Source organism: Phalacrocorax carbo, chromosome Z (genome assembly GCF_963921805.1).
Source record: "Phalacrocorax carbo chromosome Z, bPhaCar2.1, whole genome shotgun sequence".
Classification (NCBI taxonomy): Eukaryota; Metazoa; Chordata; class Aves; order Suliformes; family Phalacrocoracidae; genus Phalacrocorax; species Phalacrocorax carbo.
The window spans coordinates 52,759,870-52,780,021 of record NC_087548.1 but is presented as its reverse complement, the minus strand read 5'-3'; the positions used below and the strand labels follow the sequence as shown (position 1 = coordinate 52,780,021).

The window sequence follows — 20,152 nt, the reverse complement described above, 5'->3', positions numbered from 1 at the left end:
TAACTTGACAATTGTAAAAATGTTAACAAATGGCTGATGGAAAATTGAGAGCAGCCAGACAGCTCTCAGCCTGGTTAATTAGTTTCCTGACTGCTGAATTGTTCCTCCCCTCTCATACAGCTGTGGCTTGCAGCCCTGTGAGAAGGGGTTTGGGTTCCTGGCCAGGAGTGCATCCCAAAAGTTGAATTCATGTAACTTGAAGTCAGTGGGGACTGGTTCCTTTTGGTCTAAATGACCTTTTATCTTCATTGGGGGAGGGCAGTGGGGAGAAAGCATATCAGCTTTCAGCTATGTCAGGTCGCATAGAGGTCAAGTTCTCTTGTCTGCAATCAAGCATATGGTGTAAAACAGCCCAGTGCATGATAGCACCAGGACCTGGGGAGAGGAGGACTTTATTAGGCCTTCTGGAGGTAAATATGAGTGAAGGCCATGTGGTGGATCTGCATATATGGTGGCTTTCAGCTCAGGGCTTGCAGGATTTGTGTGTTTAACTCTTCTGTGGTGCTGGCTCCTGGTGTGTTTCCACCCTGGTAGGTTGAGAAGAAGCTGTTTCTCAAGAGCATGCAGATCTCTCCTGCCAGGTCATCTGTGCATGTGTGAGACCTTCTGAAATCCCTGGCTCCAAGGGCATAACTGTATGACTCACTGGAGCTGCTGAAAGAGTGAGTCAATATATTTGGGTCTCCCAGCTGCATGAATAAATGAGTAAACCTGAATTATTTTTAAATTATGAGATTACAGGAGTGATAACATACTACAATGAATTTTCCATCCCATGCCCTCTACAAATTTGCTGCTCTCCTTCCATGGTGGAGTAGGGGAGGAATACAAGATTATCAGTGTGTTCTTCTTCCAAGGAACCACATAAAACCTGCTGAGGTCGCACTCAGAAAATGTCTTTCTGACCAAAAGCCTTGAGTCAGAAGTTGCTTGGCAGGATGACAGAGAGGTTGACCAAAGGTTGCATGTAGTGTGCTCTTGCAAAACGAACATGAAATGCTCATTGCCCTCCATGGTTCTTTGGTGCTTCCACAGGTTCACCCATGTTACTTCAGTGGTGTACAGGAATACAGTTTGCTTGCTGGTATTCTGGTCTTATCTCTGAAGATATTTATTTTAAGAATTCGTGTCTACATAGGTTTGTTAATACTGTACTGTAATATCAGATGGGCTGCTGAGACCTCAAGGGGGTGAGAAATCTATTTTTAGTGTGTTTGAAGGGTAGATGATGTTTCAGGTTGTGGAATGACTTTCTGGGGGGCCTGTCACCATATACTGAAGTTTTGTATGTCATGGCAGTAGAGGCCAGTCATATGATGATGAGGTAGTAACTTAAATGGGACATTAAAAAAAATCTTGCTCTTTGGGGAAATTTTAAAGATAGATGGAGCTAAAATGCCACACAGTCTGTTCTCAAGCTTGTTTCCTTGATGTGCTGAAGATATCTAATCCTCTTTACAGGTGAAATAAGCAGCATGCTTATGAGCTGAAGGCAATGCCTGCTGATCTGTTGATGTCCACATTGGAGGGTTATTCATGTCTGAGAAAGAATTTTAGTAATGGCTGTTTTAGTTGCCCAAGTGGTGTGAAGAAGATGGTTTCTGATCTCCTTCCACGTCAGAAGTTAGTCACATGTGGGAAGTTGGATAATAGCAATGCTGTCCTATTTAAAACCTATTTGACACCCCAGCCTGCAGAGATTTGGAGCTATAGTTTGAGAAGACTGCCTCAGATAAAATGTGTGCATGCAGCAATCTGAACAGTGAATCCAGCCTTGCTTTGGAAGCGCTGCACTGTAGTGGTAGCCATGAAGAACAGATTTTAGTGATTTATTATGGTTAGATTTTGTGTGGACTGGCTTCCTATTTTCTTTGGAAGGCAGTAAAACTGCAACTTTTACAGGATTCTTCTTACATTCCTGGGATTTTGTTTTGTGTGCAGGCATGTACGCTTTATTTATTCATTTAATAAATCCTTACTGCCACTGTTAGGAACATTAACAAATGCTTTTTAATAGGTCAGACCTCAGCTACCATTGCATTTTATTGTTACTGTAGTACATTTAGCAGATAATAGAAGATGGGGGCTAAAGCCCTTTTACTGTAAAAGCTTATTCATGTGAATAGTTGCTGTGATCTGATTTTGAATTTTACTGCAGTTACTCCTGTGGGTAAACACTGGAAGATCAAATCCTTAGCTGCATGGACTAATTCTTGTGGAGCTTTCAGGGAGGCACTTGGAAATTACATCTCGAATAGAAGATGTCTTTAGCTTTCACCAACTACCAACTACATACATGAGATGTTCATTTGTGGTTGAGTGTAAGGGCATGGTTGTAGCTGATTTCCAAGAGCCAATGGGAGCTTATGCATTACTAATTCTTTCATTCATGTACTCCTTTTCTTTCATTTTTGCTCTTTCTATTTTGACAGGGGGAGCATGTATGTTTCAAGTACTCAAGTTTGACTTCAATTAATGCTGGGATGTCCCTGAAGAAAGATTTCATATAAGTTTGTGGGTGTTCTAGTGTGAACATTCATGTTGCTGGGCTGCCTGTAGATGATGTTCATGTGTTCTGGAGTCCCATCACTAACAGTGGTCTTTTCGGAAGCCATGGTTTTTCACTTTTTTTTTTTAAATTTGATTAAGGGATTGGTTTGAATAGATAGTAATATGGTAACTGCCTGTTCAAGACAAAGGTACTTTGGATCAGGGAAAATACAACCTAGGCCCTTTTACAATGACAGGAGTGTGTACCTTTGCATATGTGTACATAATACAAGTTGTTATCCATGTGGTTCATACTGCTATGGTAGTTCATCTGGCAGTTCATTTAAATATTTACTCCAAAAGATCTTGTTCTCTGTTGGTGTGAAGCAGCATTTCCAGTTATTTTTAGGTCATTTTCATCTTAGCAACCCTGTTGGAGATAAACCAGACACAAACCCTGTAAACTGTCCCTGCATCTTTGTAGAAATTAATAAAATAAAGTTTAATGGTTTTGTCCCAAGGGGAGAATGGACCATCTGGTTAACAGAAGGTTAGGCCAAGTAATACAGTGCTGAGAGTGCCACAGACCAACCCAGAATATCTGGTAGTGTGTCCAGTTGCTGCATGTATTAAGCATTGAAATGGTGCTTTCAGATCTGCAGAGCCAGCAGTTCTGTTACCACTGCTGTGACGCAGGAGATAATTCTGTTGGGCAAGCATCAGCATGGGGGTGGATCTACAGTACAGGATGTGTAATGTCAACATGAAGCATGGGAGCTGGCAGTAAGAAGGAAAGCAGCCATTTCATGCCAGTGCAGGAAGCCTAAATAGATTTTTCCCCTCTGCATCTTGTCCTTTTATGCTGCTTTCATACTTGGTATTAAACGATTACCTTCTGCTTTGTCATCTGAAAACTTCAGCCCAGCAGGGTTTAATTTCTTTCTCTTTTTGAACCTGTTTGTTTTTTTTTAAACAAGTGAAGTGCACTTCAAAAGCATGTCTGATGGATTATAAAAGGGGCTAGGGGGAGGCTGAAGGGCTAAGCAGATCTGGGGGAAGAGAAGAGTTCAGTCATGTGCAAGTTCTGAGCTTCACATGAAGTTTCATTGTAGATCCTTTTGGCTCTAGTGCAGAGACAGTTTGTTCAAAAGCTGTAACCATTTGAGAACATTGTACTGCAGCTGTGAAATGCAGAAAGGTATGAAATACTGCAAGTGATACTGTGTAGACTTTGAAACTCTGTAATTACTAAGAAGCTGTAGAAAGCTATTGTAATTGTTTCTGCTTTCTTTTTCACAGGAATGTTCTATTAGAATTTCTTTTTCCTATTTGGTTAAAACTAGTGGCAAATTACTATGATACTAGGTTTTTTTTAGAGCCAAATACTGTTACATGACTGTCTAAATCTGCACAAAAAGAAATTTAAACAACCTTGCTAAGCATTCTGTGGACTTAAAAATCTAGTGATATGTCTTCTGGCAGGTCTGTTGTGGACTGGTCAACAGGCCAGTTTGGAGTTTTTTATTGTGGTGGGTTTTTTAGTGTTGGGTTTTTTTGTTTTGTTTTGTTTTTTTCAACCCAAAGACACTTGGAGCTATCTTCCTCTAGCTGCAGCCTGGGAAGCTCTAGAATACTAGAGCTTGCTTCCTGATGAGCATGGCAAAGCGGAACTTCATAATCAGAGCTCTCATGGTTTCTACTGCCTGTTCAGCAGGATTTTCAAAGAATAATATTACAGCTGCCCTTGAATGAATCCTTGTCTTAGATGCTGTTCAGTAGTAGCGCTGCAAAGGTATGACTTTCTTCATATGTTCCTAAGAACTGGAGTGGGAGTTTGGGAGTAGTCAACCCACAGGTATGTTTTCGCAGTTGCATTTTGGTAATGGGAGGAAGGGATGCATATAAAACATGGCTTGTGTGTGAAGACTGATTGCTCTGTTCTGCAGTAACTTCATCCTTACGCAGTCCTCCTTGCTCCACTGGCTCCATTCAGGAGATGTTTTGGTTGAAACTTTGGGAGTCTAGCACTTCTGCATAGGGCACTTGCAAAGAAGTGGCACTGAAGAATCATGTGAAACTTGAACATCATCTCTCAGGGCAGAACAACTTCTTGGTTCCATAGATAACTCTGTTGTGGTAGATGTTTCAGCATCAGAAGTATTAAGGATGCAGGCAAATTGAGAGACTTTTTCTAAGGTATGATTGTTCTGTCATGTCTGTCCATGTAATTTCCCTTGCAGATTTTATTTTCTAATAGCTGGTAATTTTGTGGTTTTTCTAGTGGTGTTGAACAGTTTTTAGAACACACTGGAGAATGTTCATCAGAAGTGTTTCTTCGTATGCAAATTAACGCTTCTAGATTTTTTCCTGCACCTTTTCTCATAGAATATCTTTATACTGCAAAGAAAATACATTGTCCTTGACTTTTTCATACCAAAAAAGGTGCTACTTGCCGAAGATAGTTTATTATAAATAACTACTAAGATGATAATCTCACCACAGCATGCTTGGCAGTCTTCCACTGAGTTAGCCTGTTTCAGCAAGGAGCTGTCGCTTAAGATACAAACCAATCTGCAGGGACATATGATCACACACACTGACTGTTTTCACTGTCATCATGGATGCCTCATCATTTCCTGTGTCTCATAATTAGGAACTGGAATTATTATCGGGTAGACTAGCAGGACCTAGCACCAGAAATATGGACATGAGTTCCCATCTCATAAACACCAGGTTACAGAGAAGTTTGCAGTTATGGAGGCATTAGTAGGAGAATTTCTGTTGGACTTGGTTGCTCTTTTTGATGTCACAAGGATAGACGTGAACTCTGGGGAAACTCTTTTTTATATATGTATGTTCACAGCATACTTTCCCATTAGAAATGGTGGAGAAACATAAGTCTACTGGCAGTGGTGTAGAGAGGATTTTTTTAGGTGTTAGTTTTGTTTGGGTAAATAACAACTTCAAGATCTCTGAATGTTTTGTTTTGTAGAAATATTGTCCAAAAGAAATGAGAAGAGGTAAGAGGTAGTATCCATTTTTCTGAGGGTTTTGGAAAACTAATATTGATACCCAGTTTTGTTTACTATCAATATTTGACTAGTCACATAGCTTGACAGTGACTTTTTTGAGTTTGAAAAGTTGATACTGCTTTGTGATACGTGGCTGTTGAGTTATCATTTTATTGCAACAGTTGTGTGATGGGTATCACTGGCTGTTTTATGCAAAATTCTTTTCAAGTAGAGTGCTGGAAAGTGTACGTGTTTCATTTGTTTAGAAACAATTTGATCAGGCCATCTCTACTGCTTTGTTAACAGTATAATATGAATAAGAACTTTTTCTAACCTCCATGTTACTCGTGGATTCTGTTCCTTGGCACTTGATGCTTCTCAATGTCCTAACAACTTCTATTTAAAGCCTGGGCATCTATGGCTGCTTAAAAGTATGGCATGTGATATTTAATGGAAGCAATTGGTAAGACTGAGATGGAATAATGAAGGTATCAACAATGATGTTGGAATTACTTTCTCCCTTATTTGACAAATCCTGTTAATTCCAGTATGTATCTCAGCAGGATCAAGGGGAAAACAGGACGTGAAGAATTTAGTCAGACACTGACTTTGCAAGCCTTAATACCAGTCCTTTTTTGAAAACCTTACAAGTGTTTGGAGTTGACTCTCATCTGGGAAGTAATTTGCTGTCCTCTGAAAGGAAGGCATGGAAGGAGGCAGAGAGATGGTAACTCTTTATTTAGTGATGGTATCCTTCCCCACAAGCTCTACAAAGGCAAATTCCTGTGTTCTTTGCTGAAACTGTGGGAGTAGATTAATGATGGGATGGGTTCTGCTTGCTGATAAGATGAAGAAATAATTGGAACTGGTTCCTGATGTTCAATGACCCATGCATCACTGTGTAGTGTTCATCTTTTAACATTTGGCCTAGATACCTTTACACTTTGGGATGGCTGTTCAGATTCTGTCATGTCCAGAAGCCACCTAACTTGGGTGACCTTGTGGCTTTAAAGAAATTCCCATGGAACTGTTAGTTTCAACCTTACTGAAGGACACATTCTGAAGAGCTAGCTCATTAAGCAAGCTTTGAAGGGTGTGCTCTGCAGAGCAGCTTCCTGTTATTTGGTTAATGGTTGACCTAGTTCTATTGCCATATGCCTCCTGGAACGCATTCTAATATAAAATATGTGCTAAAGCAAGACTGGGATAATAGAAGGAAAGTCAAAGCCTTTATGAAACAGAAATCATATAATTCTGTTGCATTTTGGAGGGTATTGTAGTTACTAAAAATGGCAATATCTTCCTGGAACTGTATTGATTCTGATTGCAAACTCAGGAGTGGAATAGACCCATTTCTGTATTTTTTTTCAGACTGGCCTTGTACAAAAGGTTTGTATCAGTAATTCCCTGTGCTCCATATGTGAAGCTAAAGTTAGGGAGTGAAGCACTCAGAGTGATATTATAGCTGTGAGGAAAGATTAGATTAGATTTGGCTGAAGGCAGGAGGATTTTTCCCTCGTGGTGGGTGTTTTTTTCATTGCAAACCATGGATTAGCAAATTTTTTTCCTCTTTAAATCCCGGCTAGAAGCTGGAAATGGGAATTCAAGATTTTACCTGGTATCAGAGACAACGCAGCATACATACTTAGGCAAAAATATAAGAAATTTGGAAGTACGAGGTGAAGTTCAACCTCCAACCTGCATGAGTACATTATGACACACTGAAGTTCTGAAGAACATATAGGCTGTGTTTTCTGGTTAATTTGATTTTCTGCCCTAGGAAAAGGAATGGTGTGCGATTTTTCATAAGTAGTGTGCATTATGGTTGAAGAGGGGGAAGGGAAAATTAAAGCCATGCTTTGTAACCTTTTGAGAGCTCATGACTCTATCAGTAGATGTGGTGATTTATTATTATTCTGTCAGTGTGGGAAACTGAACTGCTTACCAGACATACTGCTTTGAATATTCATATAACCTGGCAGTGGCTAACCTGTGTCTCTTCAGTTGCAGATGGCTTGCAAGCAGTCCAGGTGTGAATTCTGGGCAAAGGTATGTCATGACAGTGGTGGGGGTGGCTGCGGCCAGCCCTATTTGTCTGTGTGGGAAGAAGTAAGCTGTCAGGACCTGTAAAGACAGCTGTTGCTGATCAGCATCTGCCTAACCTGCAGAGAAGTGCTGGGATGTCTTGGGAGTCATAAGCATCTTATACCCCGGTAACTCCTTCAACTCAAGGCCCTTCATGTGCTTCTCATGACTTTGGGCTCATTTGGTGAGGTTATGAATATTTTGGCTTATTTGGCTAGGATACATCTAGTGACAGAATTACAGTTTTCCCTCCTTCCTTAGTGCCTAACACCGAATGGTATTTTTGTAGAACTCCTGGATCTGGGGGAAAACAAACTGCAACATTTTTAGTAGGACACAATGTGTTGCATGAGCTGTAATCATATTGGCCATGAAAAAAAATCTCTGCTCTGGGGAATGACACAAGCACAGTTCTTTGTGCAACCTGATCAGAACAAAGGATAATGCTTCTGCTGCAAGATCAGACAGATCTGATGCTTCAGCAGGCTGAGCAAATGAATGGAGGAAGTGGTCCGCCTCCTCTTATCCATTGTCTCAAAGATGCAGACTCATAGAGAAGAAAGGGAGGTTGAATTGAGCTTCTGAAGGAATATGCTCCTTTGTGTTCTGTGGGAAGAGAGCAAGCAGGAGTTCTAGAAGTTCTCTGCAACGGTGGGCTGAAAAGCTTGTGATAGGAAAGTGTGGCAATGGACTACTGGTATTGAAAGAGTACTTTCTCTTCTATAGCCTGCCTAGAAAATCTTAGTGGTATTAGAAGGTGATGAAATGTTCCAAGCTGGGAATATGGGACCAAGCCTACCTTGAAGAAAGCCCAGTGGGTGTAAAAGTTCAATAAATTCTGACCTGCTAGTAGAGAATGATTTAAAACTTTTTCTGTACATGAGGAAATTGAGAGTTTTTTATCTTCTCCTTCTCTTCTTTTTCTTTTCCCACCCTGAATAACTCATCTGTGTGTTCCAGAACACATAGGGAGAACTGGGATGATCAAATTACTGGGACAGGCAGAGTTGTCTTCTGCTTAGGAGAATCCTTCTGTTTCTCTTGCTCCAGCTGTCAAGCTGTCATAGCCAAATTAACCCAAGTGGTATTTTAGTAGCAAGCTCCCCTTTTAAAGGCATAATGAGGCCAAGGAAATGTGAGAAGAGAAGGAGCAGAGCAGGGATTTTTGATAAGCTGGGCAGAATTGAGGGTTACGTCACATTCCAGAGTTATAATATTTAACTTCCAGCCTCCAGGGAGATTTCAGCTGTGAAATGAATCCTTTAGAGGGAGGGGTGTAGAAGTTCTATCAGTATCATAGCTGGTTAGATCTCTGTGTATTACCTTTTTGCATGGTCATTGGGACTAGCAATTGCTAGCAGTTAGGCTTCTGATGATCAGAATACTTTCATATAGAAACTGTTTTCTTTCAAATCAAGCTTTTCTTGGCTCAGGCATCCATAGCTGAAATTTCTTTAGCAAGTATGCTATTTTTCTTTTTTTAAGTTAATGAAGATTAGATTTGTGTCTGTGATAGCAGAACCAGCTTTGGTGATCCATGAGGTGTCCCTTTGATCCATCCAGCATGTTCTCCCACACACTGTCTCCAAGGTTATGTCAAAAGAGAAGTAATTAGTTCCACAGGAAGCTGACAGAGTCCATCACTAGTCTGTAGTGAGGACGAAGATGCTTCTTTGGGAGCCCACTTAATAAAAGCACATCAGAAATCCATCAGACTTCTTGAGTGGAAGCCTGTGTTGAAACTTTTAAAAACATGATGAATGGGCTGCCATGATTGGCATGCATAGAATCAAAAAACAGTTGTGAAAATTCCCTCTGTTTATTCTTAGGAGAGGGTTAAAACCCATCCCAAAGGATGTGCCATGCTGGATTTGACTCAACAGAGCCTTCAGTACAGGTTTCCAGCTGCTTTGACCTACAGGAAGTACTATTGGGGAGAGGAAATAATGATACCAGTTGCTCAGTGGATGAAGTATGATGGCTGCTTTGCCTCCTTTATTCAACCATGGTTACACCATGTCTAAACAAAATCAGTGTTATTTGGACAGGGTGATCAAAAATGTGTATATTCCGAAAGCGTCTACTGGAAGAGTTCAGTGAGCTTTCAAACAATGCTTGCATATGAGGACAAGAGGAAAGATCTCCAGCGTGGATATAAATCTCACTAATAAATCAAGCAGCATTTTCCCAAGTGATAAAGATTTGGGTCTGAAAGTGAGTACTTTCTGAAGGAACAGTATGAGCCTGGTGCTAAGAAGAGAATAAAAGTAAATTGTCTATTGGTGAAGGCTGCAAAAGAATTTCTTCTGCTTACTCACCTCTTTAGGAAATAGGAGGCACAGCAGATGGATCTTGGCTAGTTTTGGAGATCTTCAGAAAAGCATCCTTTGAAACTGTTATATTTCCCAACTTCGTGTTATGCAGATCTTATCTTTATTTTGTGGGATGTTTTTATTATTTTCTTAATAGAACTCCATAAGATATAAGACAGTTAGGCCAATCACTGTTTCCTGAAAAGCCACAGCACTGTGCCAGTCATGAAGTTAATAATGTTTTCACAAAAAAGGCTGTATCATGGCCTAGATAAGAGGAACCATGAAGGGCTGGCTTACGTGACACTTCAAACAAGAGCAATGTGCTTGGTTTCTCAGTCATCCATCAGGTCAAGCAAGGTGGATGTCTGACATTCTGTGACTGAATGTTGAATTTTGGAATTTACCCATTATACTTCAAAGACCACAGCAAATTTTTGGGCTATTATCAAATGTTCACAAAGGAGTTGAGCTGAAGAAGGGAAATCATCCAAACATGTATTTGTACAATCTTAAGGTCTTTTGTGCCTTTCTTCTCCTCCAAGTAAAAGGGATTGAGAATTGGGAGAGTTTCCCCAGGGATCATCCAGATGGAGGCACCTGCTTTTGCAGCTCAACAAGAAGGGGACTGTGGGGTGAGAAAACCTCATGCAGAGAGTGCGGAGGAATCATAGGTCTCATTGCCCATTGGCTTTTCTAGTGTATCAGAAAAGACTTTTGGGGCTTTCCATGACCAAAGTAAACTACGACCTTGCTTTGATAGATCAAACAAATAACACCAGTGTTGTGCCTTTGAGAGCCCTTGATCCCAAAGAGAAAAGCAAGGGTTTTCCTTTTTATTTTGGACGCATTCCACTGCAAACAAAAGCATCCTACAGGTCAGACAAGAAGGGTATCTGACAGGATTTAAAGAGACTTTTCCTTTTTGCTTCTGTTCTCTATACCAGTAATTTATATTTAAAAATATCAGACCTAAAAGCTCCTCATTCAGTTTATATCTGTAACGGATAGAAAATGTGGAAAATGCACTGTGACTCACTCTAGAAATGTCTTGGCTTTGTAGCCTATGTGGGCTTTAAGAGTCCTGTCTTCCTTTTAAATGATAAAACAGTGATCCTGTAAAGTAGTAGATATCATTCAGAATGGTGAGAATAGCTAAGTGGACTAGTACAGCATTTAGATGTATAAACACAGGACATACAGTTGTTCCTCTGATCTGTTCAAGTACCGCTCTCAGAATACTAAATCTGTTCCTGAAGTTGGCATGTTTGTGAAAACTGAGGGTGGAAATGCTGGGCATAGTAATGATTTGAAGTCTGAAAAATTGTGCTTCACACTGAGAGCTTTCAGATAGTCCATTCCTCCCTTTCAGAGGTTTTCAGAAGTGACATTTAGAGGACTAAAAGCAGTTAATTTGCCAGGCTATGTCCAATATTATAGGAATCTGGAATCTGTACCAAGCTGTAACAAGATGCAGTGGCTGGAATCTAAGACTAGAAAATGTTTGCTATATAAATAGTTCCTTATTTCTAATTTAATAGTGGAAAAAGATTAAGAGCTATTGGAATGACTGATAGACTCTGTAGAAAGTCCTAAGGTGTAAAGCCTAAGTGTAGTTTCTCTTCAGATGCTGTGGTGGGAGGCAGGGGTTAGACTTGTTAACATTGAGTTGGATGTGGACAACTGTCTAGTTGTAGAAGGTGAATTTTCAGCAAGCTGACTCCCACTGCTGTTATCTCATGTTCGGTCAGGGATTAGTTGTCTTAAAGAACAGTTGATGGGAATGATATAACTTAAAGGTGTAGGGAGCCTAAGAAGGTGACTGAGTTTTAACAGAACATGCAAGAGGACTCCTTCTCACCTGGCAAAGAAAAGGGAAGCTAACAACCAAATTAAGTGAAATTATAAGGCTGACTGCAGGTTTGTAGTTATTAGTTTAGGTTTGATTATCTGTAGCAGGTTTTCCTCCATTTCCCTGTCTTAGGCTTAAAATTATGAACAAGTGGTTTGCATTTTGTTCTCCAAGTGGAATCTGTGCACAAGCTTGGTGGAAGCTGCCTTCCTCTTAAAAATTAGATGTGTTTTCCTGTTACCTCAATAGAGGAAGAGAAGAAATGGAACAGGGTTTTTGTAGATCTGACAGAGCTACTATAGACTTTCACATTGTGGTTTATAAAGGACAGTAAATCCCCCAAACAGAAGACCTCTGGTTTCCTCTGAATTCTACAACCCAGCATTTTGGTCACCCAGAACTTTAGTCCTGGTTTTGCAGCCAGGAACTATAGACTTTGGTCCTGCAGTTACCACAGAGGTGGTTGTGGCATAAAAACCTAATCAGAATTTGTCAACATGTCAATTTCACAGAGTAACCTAACTTTCTATTAGAGATATCCCACCAATTATATTATGAAAACATTTCAGTAGATTCAAGGGTCTTGACCCTTTCAGTAGAGAGATGTTTCAGTTTTTTGTTAGACACCTCTAAAATCTTAGACCTTGGTCTGTTAAGGGTGACGCATCTAGGAACTTAGAGATTAACTCTTTTTCTGTGCTAATCAAAGACTTCAGCAATAAGCGCTATCATTAGATCCTCTTTTTTTGATAACTGATGCACAAACAAGTCAGTTTCTGGGAAAAAATGATACATTAGCTTGGTTTCGAAGGTCATGCTGCAGTTGAGGCCCCACTGTAAGTGCTTTTTTTTTTTTTAACTTTATAAACCAATTACTATAGCAGGATGAAGGAGAGTTTTGATTCCCTAATTGACAAATTGTTTTCAGTTCTTAATTTGTAGTTTCAATTTTGGAAGACTGCTTTCAAGATTCAGAACTCTGTATTGCAGCAATCTAGCTGGAGGAGTTAGAAGACAATGGGAGAACAAAGGAGTTCAGGAATTAAGAAGGAGAAAGAGGTTGAGCTGTTTCTTCTGTTTCTTGGTTTTGGAATGAGTGACTATTATAACCTCTAAGTAATGCTGAGATTAGTGGCTATATTCCATCATGAAATGCAAGTAAAGTTAAGATACGAAGGTAACTCTTGGCAAACTGTTCCCTCTCCATTTCTCTCCCATATTCTGTGTAGTCTTTTCTCCCAAGCATGGGTACAGAAGAGCCTTCTTGTCTTCTAACTTGAACGTTTCTTTTCTTCTAGTAATCAAGCCTACAGATATAGCCCCTGTGCACTCAGCTGAAAAGGAAAACACTTTTTTTTTTTGACAGCGAAGTTTCACTGCCAAAATGATCTTGTACTGCATGTGGCTAGAGGTATATGATACAAGTTACTTTGTCAGCTTTGGAACACATCTGGAGAGCAGGCTCTTCAGAAAGGGTGAACCGTAGCACTAGTCCTGTGATTAGCAAGTCTGGTTCTGCCTCCTTCAGCTTCTGAGACCTTGAAGAATCATTGCAGGTTATGCTTTTGGGTAAGGAGAAACTTATACCAATTTTGACCCTCCACTTCATAACAAAAGCCTTTAGTAAGTACTGATCCACATAAAGGTCTGGTCCTTAGCTGGGAAAAACTGGCAGAACTCCAGCAAATTTCTAGAAATAAAAAACTGGAGAAATCTCTGAAAGCACAGCAGTTTCTGGGACTTGCACAATATTCTGCAGCCTATAAGAATACAGGAGCAGGAAGTTGGAATGACACTGATGGCTTAATCTGTGATCTCTTGTTTTTTTATGAGGGAAAGAAAATCTTTAGGAGAGAACTTTGCTCCTGTTCTCTTGGTGGTATTGGCTTGCATGGCTTTGTTTTTCTTTGAAAACTGATAGCAGAAGACTATCCAACCTTCAGGAGTGGAGCCATTATATGTGGGGCTGTGCAACAGGAGCCAAAGTTTAAAAATAAAATACCAGGCTGCCTTCCTGAGGATCCAGACATAGCATACACACACACACTCTCATACGCAATATCTTGACTGACCACAGTTATATCAGTTACTGAGTACAGAGCAACAGACAATGAGGACCAAAACGGGAGTCTTAGTCTTGTTCCTCAAAAAGAAAGAGGAAGAAATATAAGACTTCTGCAGACTCGGATACCAGTTTCTGGAGTGCATGAGAGGCCCCTCATCACCAGCAGGGTTGAGAGAGAGCAAGACCAGATGACTGTCAGTCATTCCTGGTGGTGTCTGCTGTAGCCCCTTCCCAGCCCTCCCTTTTCTCTCCTTTGTTTTCTCTGTCCTACTAAATAATGGTTCTGGGCAGAGCAGTTTTTTCTGAAAATGTGCTCCTTTTTTCAGACATAAAAGCAGTGGCTTTTATTTCATACCGAGAGCTGAGGGACCAGCACACCAAACATCATAAGAAATGAAAGACGAACTGCTTTGACTTCAGAGTTACTTAAAATATGCACATCACCAGAATCATTCTCTGCTAGGCTATGGAAATAGCAGATAATCAGTTTGCATCTTTCCAGAAGACCTGGAGAAGGAGGGGCCTACAGAGGAGGTAGTAGGTGGACCAGGAAGAATTATTTGTGGCAGAAAAACAGAAATGTAAGGTTTAATGCCAGGAATACAGCTTGGAAGTTGAGATAAGTTATGTTAGAAGGAAGAAAAAGTGACACTACTCAGGCAAATAATCTAAGAAAATTTGAAGATACAGTTCTTGATCACTTGTAAAGGTGGACAGGGATGAAGAAGGTGAAAGATTTAACCCTTTTTGTGGCTGCTTCCCTGAAATGCTGGTGTCGTATCAACTTCCAGACTTTGCTTGATGATTGTAAGCTAGGCTGACAAAAGGTAGGAGTCACAGAATCACAGAATGGTAGGGGTTGGAAGGGACCTCTGGAGATCATCTTGTCCAACCCCACCTGCTTGAGCAGGGACACCCAGAGCAGGGAGCACAGGACCACATCCAGGCAGGTTTTGAATGTCTCCAGGGAAGGAGACTCCACAACCTCTCTGGGCAGCAGGAAGTAGGATTCCTCCCAGTGGCTTGATGTGAAGCAGCAGGGAGCATGCTTCTCTCAGGAGATGTGACATAAACTAGTGCAGGTAGCAGCTTTTGACTGCAGATGCAGTTTCCAGAAAAGCCCCTGATCCGCAGATGCACCTCATGTAAATGCAAACTGGATTTTTAGCTAGGCTTCTTCCAGCTGCAGCATGAATGTTTGTATATCTCAGTTGACAGCTACAGAGTTAAAAAGAAAAAAAGAAGAGGTGTCACCACTTCGTATCTTTGCCCAGGCAAAGTAACAGTCACAGCTGCCCATGACACACTTGGCTTTTGGCAGAGCTCAGGCTGATTTTGCTCTGCAGACATGGGATGAAGCATGTTCAGTATGCTTCTTTCAAAAGGAATGCCAGCAGTATCTTGGATTACTACAGAGACCGCTCGCTGTGTCTGTGAGCTTCTTCTGCAGAGTTTGGGTTCACATTAAATTGGATACGGAGTCCTTGGTAGCCTGTGTATTGCTCTCAGCACAGGCTAATCACCTTTTTTGGGAAGTCATGTTTTCTTAGACATCCAGACTGTCAAACTGGAACGCTTACTTTATTGAAGATTTCCAGAAAAACCATACTAGCTTTACATACTAGTTGAACATACACAGAAGGTGATGCTGTAGCCTAAGGGTTTTCTAGGACTTGATTCTCTTACAGTCTGAATTATTTTTTTTTAATAATCCATAAAATATCTGGGTCTTGTTTGTGGTGATGTCCTAACAATGAAGGGTAGGTGCAACTGTCAGCATGTGAAAACTAATTGCTTGGTAAATTCTCGTAAATTTTGTTAGCCAGGGTGGAGTGGAAGTGTGCACATGCTTTGTGGCTCCAGCTAGCATGTGTGAAAGAGAGGTCTGATTAAATCAAACTTCCTCTTCTTCGGTCATTAATATCTCCTGCTTACAGAAGACACTGAGGAAGACCTAGAGTGTTCCTCTTAGAGATATTTCTATAAAGGTGCTATAAAGAAGACTCCTTTTGATGACTTATAGTAAGTTTTGTTGAGTTTTTGTCCAGACATTTTCTAGAACAGAAGAATTATTAATATGTTGCCCATTATTTATAAGAGTTTGGGAAGACAGTAGAAGGATTTAGTAGTTTGGGGAAAATGGTGTTAAGAGAAAAGCCTCTCAAACCATATAAGAATCCTGTCAATCCTTCAAGTATCCTTCCTCACCCCCCATATATAGCTCTCTTTTTGAGTGGCCACCCATCTTTCCATCTCCCTCCTCCCACTGTCATCTCAAGTAATATGAGTATTAGACCATGTTCACCATCCCTGAACTCTGTCTCCCTTGGTATTCTCATCAGCTCTGCAGACATTTTGCTGAATTGACCTAAATTCTTCAGCAAAAGGCCTGGATTCTGTGCAGAAAGCTGGAAATGGCAACTCCAGTTAAGTAAATACGAAGATAAATAAAGAGCATCAGTTAATATCCTTGTGTGTGGTGTATGATTTACCCCTGCTCCTGAAATTTTAACTTCCATTGTGCTGGAGAACCATCCATTTGTAGCTGCTGGGTGAAGTTACCACTGGGATTTCAGGCACAGTGGCACAGAAAGGTAGCATGGCGTAACAGGGAATGGCTGGAGTGTGGAAACACACTTTCTGCTGCTGGCTGTGCCACAGACCAGCTGTGCAACCTGGAGTCAGGCTACTTCACTTTCCTGTGCTTCTCCATCACCAGGTACAGGAAGACGGTTCTCCATGGTACAGACTCACTCATCTTGCTTTTCACAGAGAGAGCCTACAACAGTGTGACCTGAAGCTGCATGAGTCAAATAAATAGGTAGTAACTGCATGGAATGGAGTGTCAGTGTTGCTACTTGATATATTTAATTCTGCCATATGTTCCTTACAGACTACCTACAGGTTGTGAGTCTTCAGATTTTGTTCAATAATTTGAAGCTGTTCGAAAACCAAAGGAATACTTCAGTCTTTTCTCTCTCTGAGATCAAGTCACTTCTGCTGACTTAAATGACTTGTTTGTGATAAATGAATGGAGACCTGAAACATATGAGACTGTCTTGTCTTGCTTTGGTGTTCCATAAACAGCAGAAAGAAAAAGTAAATTTCTGCAGGACTGATTGTATGATTTTGGCATAGACTCTTCTGTCAATGAAGTCCTAAATTAATGTGAAACTTTCACTCTGTATACATTCCTGCAAACACGAACCCACACTTGAATGAATGCTTGTTGCATGAAAAAAAAAAAAGTACAAATGCCCTTTATTCAAATGAGTTTTAAAGGGTAAAAGGTCTAGAATGGCCCACAAAACACATTACATTCTTCCTTTTTCTCTTCCATAGAGTTAAAGGATATTGGCTAACAGAAATGAAGTGCTTCAAAGTATTCTTTGTATGTATTTTGGTGTCATACGGTTCATGTATGACTCTTGGGAGTAGATTTCAGCTGACTGTCAAGTTGTGTTGCTGAATGCTGTGTCTGAAGGGCTGTTTACGTACCTGGACTCTTACTGAAAAGAGATGTCTGTTTAATTCTGTGACTGTCCATGTCTTCTCTCCACGTGTAGTTGAAAAAAATGCATTGTGTCCTTTTCATCCAGCATAAATCTGAGGACATACAATTTTATAACAGTTGAGTCTGTGGTCTTTGTGGTTTAGGACTTTTTTTTTTTTCGCTTGCTGATTTCCATCTTTGTTCCTTTAGTGAGAAGAAGAAAAAAGGATTTCTTTATATGGTTCTGCTTTGCAGTAATCCTGATTTATTTTAAAACCTCTTGAGCTGGAGGATTCAATGACATTTGATCTACGTAAAGTATTTATGTGTACCTCTTGGAAAAAAAGTAAGTTGGGAAGTTTGTACGTTTCCTCCCTTTAAGTCACACTTTGGTTCCTTTTTTTAAGTGGTTCTATAATAATCAACAAAACCAACTTCAATTATATACCCCTTTGCTTTGGAACTGTAGAACATTGCAATGTGTCTTTGTTATTACCACACGTAATTTTTTCTCTTTATTGAAAACGTGAGTCAGACTACCCTTCCTTTGCTTTCAGAACATTACTTCTTAAGATTTCAGATTAATTAAAAGGCATGTTATGTCGCATAATTTTGTTTGTATCTCATCAGGTTGAAAGTTCTGTTGAGTGTTTTAAACCATCACAGAGCTTGAATCTTCTGGGTACTTTTGGGTATTTTTTAAAATGTTGTTGCCATCTTTGTTAGCTTAAAATATATCTTATCCACTTCCATCTATTTTGAGTGCAGAGTAAATGTCGAGTTTGTCTACCCATGGAGTTATTTAGAGAGAGCTATTGCAGTTTCAAATAACCCCCCTCAAGCCCAGAAGTATGTCCAAGTGTGGGTACAGCCTCACTTCTGGTTCTTCTCACACATATGGCTTGGTGTGACGTGCAGGATGACCTGGAGCCTTGATGAGTGTTTGTAGGAAAACATATTTGAGGTCAGTTGCAGACGGCTACTCAGAATCATAACACTAAGTGTTACTTCCAAACAAAATGGATCTGCTCCATATGCAGATACACAGTGACCTCATTGTACTTTTGTATTTTGGTTGAGGAGCAGTTGGTAGTCAAGATGTTCTGTCTCCTCCATTCCAGAGAGGGAATATGCCTGGAGCAGTTACTCTTTCTGCAGCTAAAGTAATGGCTAGTGTACCATGGGAAGAGAGAACTGCCGCCCAGACTGCTTTCCTAGAGCCATGCATGGGTGGGATTCTGGTGGTAGCCACAAGCAGAATACCTGTCCTGAAGAGCCACTGTCTCATGAACCTTCAATAACATACCTGGATTTGAAATGAAAGAAGAGATTTTCTGAGGACAAAGCTTATAGGAAGACCATTTCTTTGCTGTTTATCTAATGCTTCTCTTCAGGCTTCTTCTAGGTGTCCCTGCTCAAGCAGGGGGGTTGGACAAGATGATCTCCAGAGGTCCCTTCCAACCCCCACCATTCTGTGATTCGTTGTCGCTTCTTGGTATCTATGTGCACAACCAAAGTCCTGGTGAAGTCTAAGGTGCCTTTTCTTGAATTTGTCTAAGTATCTTAGTGTTTTTTTCAGGGCATTTTTGTCCTATTTGGAGAAGGTCCCATTTTTGACCAGGCACATAATGAGCACTTTAGAAAAAGTCCTTCCACCTTGAATTTACCCTAGAAGTCTCTTCTTTTAGGCAAGGAAAACTGAAAATCTCTTCCAGTCTTCACCTTGCTTTAGAGAGAGTGCTGTCTGGGGACCTGTGCTGACTTTTCTAAATCCTGCCTCTTACAAAAAATCAAGCATTTGGGTTCAGTTTCCAGGTTACACAGATTTCCAAAGGTTAAGGAAACTAATTAATCCAGAGACTTTCTCTTAAGTGGACTGTCCTATGCTTTTCTTTTTCCATAATGAAGATATGCCATTTTCTTTCAGAGTGTTTGAATAAAACATGATGGCCAAGTTTCAAATTGGTGATGGCCAGAGGTAGCTAAAATCTTTAATGAACTATTTGTAAATTATGAGAAATTGTTAGTTTAATTCACTGGGTTAAATGGAAGGATTGTGTGGCTGGAAAATATAAGAACCAGGTGTTCTGGTCTCCCTTAATTCTTTTCTCAAAGAGATACCTTTTATATTGATGAACTAGTCTTGAACTAAACTTCCCTTATGACAAGAGACACTTTTATTTCTATGCAGTTTGTCAATTGTTTACATATTCTGGGATAACATTTTGGCAATTAGTTTCTCTTTTATCAGCTTTCACCCCATACCTTTAGGGTAAAGCAAGAATGGTTCCACTTTCTTCAAAATGAGAGTAATCTTATGACAATGGAAACTGATTATTTTGTTCTAAAATTGGATTTTGTTACCTTCCTAGTTATTTAAGACACTTGAAATTTTTCCACTTTTAAATGGTTAAATGTAAGAGCATTTACAACACCAGAAAAAACCGTGTTCTGTAATGGACTTGCAGAAGAGAAAAAAGCCGCAATAATTCTGTAATGTCTACATACTTGCAAGGATTGTAGCTTTTGAAAGATGCATTTGGTTAAAATTCTCAGCCCCTCTTAGCCATGGGCCTTATTACAAAGAAAGTGTTAGTTATTTTTTCTTCTTTATGGTCCATTTCCTGTTTGGGTATTTCTTGGGAGGAAGAAAAAGAAATTGGGTGTTAGTGGCTGACCCTCAAACGGCTTATTTAAAGCAAAAAAGGATTAAACTAGGACAGAAGAACTCTATTAGGAGCTTCCACATCTTACAATTTTTGATACAACCCAGCTTTAATAATAGTTTTTTCCTTAATTTGAATCTGTCCGAAGTAGTCAGGGGAAAGGACTGTTTATTATTGG

General features: G+C 40.1%; 1 protein-coding gene across 6 annotated transcripts in view; it reads left to right on the top strand.

The window, feature by feature from the left end:
- Positions 1 to 20,152, top strand: part of ZNF462 (zinc finger protein 462) — a 93,375-nt gene that overhangs the window by 9,849 nt on the left and 63,374 nt on the right. The gene's annotated exons all lie outside the window — the stretch shown is intronic.